Source organism: Rhincodon typus, chromosome 17 (assembly GCF_021869965.1).
Source record: "Rhincodon typus isolate 14 chromosome 17, sRhiTyp1.1, whole genome shotgun sequence".
Classification (NCBI taxonomy): domain Eukaryota; kingdom Metazoa; phylum Chordata; class Chondrichthyes; order Orectolobiformes; family Rhincodontidae; genus Rhincodon; species Rhincodon typus.
In genome coordinates, this window is record NC_063348.1 from 317947 (window position 1) to 325915 (window position 7969).

General features: G+C 43.1%; 1 protein-coding gene across 1 annotated transcript in view; it reads right to left on the reverse strand.

The window, feature by feature from the left end:
- Positions 1-7376: 7376 nt before the first annotated feature.
- Positions 7377-7969, reverse strand: part of pex16 (peroxisomal biogenesis factor 16) — a 23925-nt gene continuing 23332 nt past the window's right edge. Inside the window, exon 8 of the mRNA XM_048607231.1 lies at positions 7377-7969. This exon is cut by the window's right edge and continues 309 nt beyond it. The gene's annotated coding sequence lies outside the window, so the exon portion shown is untranslated.

Below are 7969 nucleotides of genomic sequence, written 5' to 3' on the forward strand. Positions count from 1 at the left end.
CCCTCCCCCATTTCTGAAGAAGGGTCTAGGCCCGAAACGTCAGCTTTCCTGCTCCTCTGATGCTGCTTGACCTGCTGTGTTCATCCAGCTCTACACCTTGTTAACTAAAGAGAAGGTGCTGGGGAAGCAGAAAGGTCTGAAGGAGATAAATCACCCAGAACTAATGGCATTGTTGCTAATTTTTCAGATGGCACAAAGAAATGTGGAGGAAGCAGGGAGGCTGCAGAAGGAGTTGGGCAGGTTAGGAATGGAAGACGGCATACAATGTGAAAAAATGTGAGGTCGTATGCTTTGGTAGGAAGAATAAAGGGGTGGACTACTTTTTAAATGGAGAAAGGCTTCGGGAACCTGAAGCACAAAGGGACTTTGGAGTCCTAGTTCAGGATTCTTTTAAGGTTAATGTGCAGTTTAGATGGCAGTTAGGAAGGCAAATGCAATGTTAGCATTCATTTTGAGAGCCAGGATACAAGAGCAGAGATGTACTCGTTAGAGTTTAGAAGGATGAGGTGTTAACACAGTGTGGAGCTGGAGGAACATACAGGTCAGGCAGCATCAGAGGAGCAGGAGAGTCAATGTTTTGGGTTTACACCCTTCATCAGGATTGCAAGAACGTGATCCCTTACTCCCAATTCCTCCTCAAACACCTTTCACCCCAATCTCAAACTCACGTGGACCATCTCCGATACTTCCCTCCGCTGCCTGGACCTCTCCGTTTCCATCTCCGGTAACCATCTCAGCACTGACATCTATCTCAAACTCACTGACTCCCATAGCTACAGTGACTATACCTCCTCTCACCCACCCTCCTGCAAGAATGCGATCCCTTAATCCCAATTCCTCCGCAAATGTAAACCCGAAACGCCGACTTTCCTGCTCCTCTGATGCTGCCTGACCTGCTGAGTTTCTCCAGCTCCACACCATGTTGACTCTGACACCAGCATCTGCAGTTCTTGTATCTCAGGATGAAGGGTTATCTGATTGAAACTTACAGAAGACTGACAGGCCTGGATAGAATGTATATGGAGAAGACATTTCCACTAATAGGAGACACCATGACCCAAGGGCACAGCTTCAGTGAATGGATGACCCTTTAAAACCGAGACTGGAAAGTTTCTTCAGTCAGAGTTACCCTGTGAAGCCAATTGCCACAGAATAGGTAGGAGACCAAGTCATTGAGTGTATTTAAAATAGAGCTAGATAAATTCTTAATTAGTAAGGGGATCAAAGGTTACAGGGAGAAGGCAAGAGAATGAGGTTGAGAAACATATCAACATAATCAATCAATAATTGAATGGCAGAGCAGACTAATTGAATCAAATAGCCTAATTCTGTTCCTATACCTCAAATACCCATGAGGACGGCCTCAGCCGTGATCTTGAGCTCATGTTCTACTACAAGTGACCCCACCACACCATCTACTCTCACACACATGTGCATACATACACACACTCTCTCACACAAACACAGTTACACACACACACTCGCACAGACCCTCTCACATGCACACCCTCTCTCTCTCTCTCTGTCATACATACATCACCATAATTCATCAAAGATATTTGTGTATTTGCAGATACATTCTATTTTGTTCAAAAAAAAACCCAGCCTGACCCCAGGTTAAAACACAGGCAGATTCTAAACAAGACCTCACACCTAAAATGAATGCATTGCCTGACCTGAGATGTCAACTCTTGTATACAGTTGATAAAACTTTTAATTTTCTTGGGGCAATGACTTGAAAGAAATTCTGGAATTTGATGTGTCTCCTCTCTAACTGATTAAAGATTAAATAGGAGGTGGTCAGTGAGCCATTTTTAGGTGTTACCTTTCTGCTTATAAATTCTGTATCAGTATACCTCATCTTTCATACTACACCTGAGGAAGGAGCAGAGCTAAAAAGCTAGTGTTTTCAAATAAACCTGGTGTCATGCGATTTTTGGCCTTACAGCCTAATGTAATGGAAGAGCATTTAGAAATACCAGACCTGGTTCTGGGCAACGAGGAGGGCCAAGATGATCTTGTGACAGTGGGGTAACATTTAGGAGACAATGATCATTGTATGAGGCGTAATTTTTAGTGAAACATTAACAATTATTAGGGGGTTTGAGAGTGTCAATGCTGAGAGGCCATTTCTCTTTGTGGGAGAGTCTTGGAAGAAAAGGCATAATTTCAGAGTAATGTCATTCACTTAACAGTGAGATAAGGGAAATTTATTTGTCAGATGACAACGAATCTATGGAATTCTTTACCAGAGCACTGGAGGCTGGGTCATTAAGAATATTCATTGCTGAGATATGCGGATTTTTAATCAGGAAGGGAATCAGGGGATAAGGCATGAAAGTGGAGTTGAGGATGATCAGTTTAGCCATAATTTCATTGAATGGCAGAGTAGATTTGATGGGCCGAATGGTATACTTCTGATCTTACAGGTAGCAGAATGTAAAGCAGCCTTTGAGAAGCTGTGGGTAATCCTATTAGTTGAACCAGTGTTGACTATCCCGTCTTTACTAAACCTTTTAAAATAGCAATTGATACGAGTAACTTGAGGTAGGAATAGCTCTGACCTTTCAGATGTTTGCCATTTTAATTAAAGCACCTTGTTCACATGTTTCCGTTTGAACCTGCTGCAATGTTTCATCAACTCGCGGAGTAAGTTGGAGGGACAGCATATCATTTTCAAGTTAGAGACTTCATAGCTCTCTGGTATTGTTACCAGATGTGCCTTTAAGAGGGATTTGTTCTGTCCTGTTTCTCTTGAAGAAGTGTGTTGTAAACCTGGCGTGGAGATGTCTTCTCCATGGAAAGCAGAGTAAATAACTTTGGGTTTTCTTAAAAAGATTAGACAAAAAAAGCATGAGAGATGGAGTCAAGGATTTTAGTTTTTGCTTTCATTTTTGGAAGTTGTGGTTTAAAGCTGCTGCATACAGCTCTCTCTGCTGCTAGATTCATTCTTTCAATTTTTCCTTCTTCTGGACTGAAGGAAATAGCAAATGGGAAAAACTTGCTCAATTTGCATAAAAATAGTTCCTTTGCCAGCCCCTTGAATTTCTGAAGAAGTCATACTGGACTCAGGACATTAACTCTGTTTCTCTCTGATGCTGCCAGACGTGCTGAGTTTCTCCCACATTTTCTGTTTTTACTTCAACTTCAAGCATCTACAATATTTTACTTTCAAGTGAAAAACTGTCTTCAGAGACATTGAAAGGACAAAGGGAGAATGGAAGATTGAGAATTGGCATATCCATAACCTCAGATTCCTCCTCAAAGAGTTCGAAGAAACTAGAAGAAAATTGAAACAAAACATCTCATTGGTGTCAGTAATCTGGACTGCTGCCTGAGCTGTGTCTCACTGTCTTTTTTAAAATTCTTACCACTCACAATAATTGAATCGTCTTGTCTCTTTATGTATCTGTTTATATGTGTAAGGAAAGTTTTTAGAAGGGGTAAAATATAAGTTACGATGAGTTATAAGTTAATGATTCATGTTTCTTTTCTGCCACTGGTTAATATTTGTTTGCAATAACTTCAGTACAGAAACCTATGGAGAGTTTTCCTCTAAAAAGCGAAAGAACTGCAGATGCTGTAAATCAGGAAGATAAACAGAAGTTGCTGGAAAAGAACTTCTGAGGAAAGGTCACCAGAACCGAAACATTAACTCGGATTTTTTCTTCACAGATGCTGCCAGACTTGCTGAGTGTTTTCCTTTCACCTGAGTTTGTCAGTCAGGGGACTATCTGGGGGCTTTGTGGATTGAACATTGAACAGTACAGCACAGGAACAGGCCCTTCGGCCCACCATGTCTGTGCCGATCATGAAGTCGTTCTAAGCTAATCCCCTCTGTGGAAAGATGCAACAACAGCTTTGTCATACTAGGTGACTTTACCTTCCCTAATATTGATTGGATTCCCTTAGAGCAAGAGGCTAAGATGGTGCAGAATTTGTTAAGTACATCCAAGAGGGTTTCTTGAAACAGTATGTAGATAGTCTAGTTGGAGGAGAGGCCCTACTGGACCTTGTATTGGCTAATGAGCCTGGCCAGGTGACTGACCTTTCAGTGGGAGAGCATTTTGGAAACAGTGATCACAAATTCTTAAGTTTTAAGACTGTGAATAAAGATAAGTCAGGACCTTGTGGGAATGTACTAAACTGGGGAAGGGCAAATTACATCAGTATTAGGCGGAAGCTAGGGAGTGTTAATTGGGAGGAGCTGATATCAGGCAAGTTCGCAATTGACATGTGGGAGTTGTTAAAAGACCTGCTGATCAGAGTTCAGGACCGGCACGTTCCAGTAAGGAAGAAGGACAAGGATGGCAAGGTAACAGGCCATCGGATAACGGGGGAGGTTGTGAATTTAGTCAAAAGGGAAAAAGAAGCATATGTAAGGTTTAGGAAGCTAAAATCAGACAGGGCCCATGAGGAACATAAGGAAAGCAGGAAAGAACTCAAGCAGGGAATTAGGAAAGCAAGAAGGGGCCACGAAATGACCTTGGCAAGTAGGGTTAAAGAGAATCCCAAGGCATTCTGTACATACATTAAAAACAAGAGGATAAGTAGAAGAAAGGTAAGGATAAAGGAGGGAATGTGCTTGGAGGCAGAAGACATGGGCAAGGTCCTAAATGAGTACTTTGCATTGGTATCACCCAGGAAAAGGATATGGAGGATAGTGAGATACGTGTGGAGCATGCTGATATGTTAGGGCATTTTGAGATCAAGAAAGAAGTGGTGTTGTGTCTCTTGAAGAGCATTAAGGTGGATACATCCCCAGGGCCCGATGGTATCTAACCCAGGTTATTGAGAGAGGCAACAGAGGAGATTGCTCGGGCCTTGATCAAGATCTTTGTTTCCTCGCTAGCCACTGCAGAGATCCCGGAGGGCTGGTGAATAGTTAATGTTGTTCCTCTGTTCAAGGGAAATAGGAAAATTGCAGGAAACTGTAGACTGGTGAGTCTCACATCAGTGGTTGGGAAGTTATTGGAGAGAGTTCTTTGGGACAGGATTTACGCGCATTTGGAAAAACATGGCCTAATTAGGCACAATCAGCATGGTTTAGTGGGGCACAGGTCATGCCTTACTAACTTGATTGAGTTTTGAGGTGGTGACCAAGGTAATCACTGACAATAGAGCAGTGGATGTTGTCTATGTGGATTTTAGTAAGGCTTTCAACAAGGTCCCTCATAATAGGGTCATCCAGAAGATTAAGATGTAAGGGATCCTTTGTGACTTGGCTGCGTGGATTCAGAATTAGCTTGCCCATAGAAGGCAGAAGGTAGTGGTGGAAAAGGGTTTTCTGGCTGGAGGCCCATGACTAGTGGTGTTCCGCAGCTATCTGTACTGGGACCTCTGCTGTTTGTGGTATATATAAATGACCTGGATGAAAATGTATATGGGTAGGTTAGTAATTTTGCAGATGATAGAAATCGGTGGAGTTGTGGATAGTGTAGAATGTTGTCAAAGGATAAAGTGGGATACAGATCAGTTGCAGATACGGGTGAAGAAATGGCAAGTGGAGTTTAATCTAGGCGTGAGGTGCTGCATTTTGGGAGATCAAATGTTCAGGAAAAGTACACAGATAATGGCAGAGCCTTAAACATTATTGATGTACAGAGGGATCTTGGGGTTCAAGTCCATAGCTCCCTTAAAGTGCCCATGCAAGTGGATAGGGCGGTAAGGAAGCCATATGACATACTTTCCTTTATTAGTCGGGGAATTGAGTGCAAGAGTCAGGATGTCATGTTGCAGCTTTATAAGTCTTTGGTTAACCCACACTTTAGAGTATTGTGTTCAATTTGCCACATTAGAGGAAGGATGTGGACGCTTTGGAGAGGGTGCAGAAGAGGTTTACCAGGATGCTGCCTGGATTAGAGGGTATGGGCTATAAGCAGAGGCTAGAAAAACTCAGGCTGTTTTCTCTGGAGCAGTGGAGGCTGAGGGGAGACTTGATAGAAGTCTATAAAATTATGAGATGTACAGATAGTGTTGACAGTCATAATCTTTTTCCCACAGTTGAAATATCTAAAACTCGGGGGCATGCATTTAAGGTGAGAGGGGGCAAGTTCAAAGGAGATATGATGGACAATGTGCTGTTAGTGGTGGTGATGGAGGCAGATACGACAGGGGCGTTTAAGGAACTGTTAGATACGCACATGTGCATGCAAGGAATGAAGGGATATCGACCATGGGCTGGCAGAAGGGATCAATTTAACTGGGTATTGTGTTCGGCATATTGCGGGCCAAAGGGCCTGTTCCTGTGCTGTACTGTTCTATGCCTGCATGTGATCCATATCCCTCTATTTTCTGCCTGTTCATGTGTCTGTTTAAATGCCTTTTAATCTGTGTTAACATATCTGCTTCTCCCACCTGTCTGGCAGCACATTTTTCCAGGCACCTCTGTGTAAGAAAAACTTGCCCTGCATATCTCCTTTATACTTTCTCCCTCTCACCTAAACATGATGGCCCTTAATACTTGACACTTCCACCCTGGGTTTGACTAAACCTTACCACATTTGTGATGACTCTGGGAATAGTGCTACCCCAGTGAATCATGACTTTGGCCATTTTCAAAAGACCAAAACTTTTGCCATGACTCAACTGGGAGGAGTGTGCTGTTAAACACAGCATACAGTTCTACAAGCTGACACAAATGTTGAAATCCCCAATTAAACCATCTGCCTGATTGACAGAAGAGGAAGTGCTGGAGGTCTTAAAAAACATAAAGGAGAGTAAAATCATGGGGATCTGATCTGTATCCCAGAAAGTTGTGGCAAGTTAGGGAAGAAATTGTGGGGGCCCTGACAGAGATATTTGTATCATCTACCGTCACAGGTGAGGTGCTGGAGGAGTGGAGGGTGGCTAATGTTATGCCATTGTTTAAGAAAGGCTGTAAGGAGGAGCCTGGGAACTACAGACCTGCGAGTTTGACATCAGTAAGTTGTTGGAGGGGATTCTGAGAGATAGGATTTACATGCAGTTGGAGAGGCAAGGACTGATTAGGATTGTCAGCATGGCTCTGTTTGTGGAAATTCAGGTCTCTCAAATTTGAGTTTTTTGAGGACATAACCAAAAAGATTGATAAGGGCAGGCAAGTGGGACTAGTTTAGATTAGGATTATAGTTGGCATGGATGAGTTGGACTGAAGAGTCTGTTTCCATCCTGTACGACTCTATGTCAGAGCAAGGATTATTAATCTACTAGAATGTGACACGTTCCCCCCTCTCTCCCTCCTGCCCTCACAACCAGTTCCCTGACAACTGTTGCGTTATTAAAACGAGTTTGATCATTTGTGTTCTGATTGTCTCACACAAAGTCAGCACTGGCAGCTCTTCCCCAGTGCCTCATTAAAAAAAACAGGAGACAAAAAAAACCAGAAGTCAGTAGAATTATGTAGAAAGGTGCATTTATTAACTCACAATTTACATTAATTGTGGGTCTGATATCAAACAAAAATTTGAAATCACTATGCTGCTACTCTGACAGATCCAACCAGTCATCCAATTGTGCAGCGTAACATGTCCCAAACATTCAATTGAGAATGGTCTCCAATTGCAGGTGAGTTCAGAAATGGTGCAGAGAGCAACTGCAGTCACACTTTGCACAATATGGCCCAGAATTGTGCAGAGCCACAGTCAGCCAAGAGAGACCTCGGCAACCGTTAGCCACAGATACAGACCTAGCTTCAGTATCAGTCTCAGTCTCTTGGGCAGAGACTAAGGACACATACAATAGTCTGACAATTAGAAACAGTTTAACCACAAAATCAGGAATTATCACTGCCAGCATGTTATACAGTCTGACCGAGAGCTGGTCTCTGACACAGACCGACAGACTGAAAGCTGGTCTCTGACACAGAACGGCAGACCGAGAGCTGGTCTCTGACACAGACCGACAGATGGTCTCTGACACAGACCGACAGACCGAGAGCTGGCCTCTGACACAGACCGACAGAACGAGAGCTGGTCTCTGACACAGACCG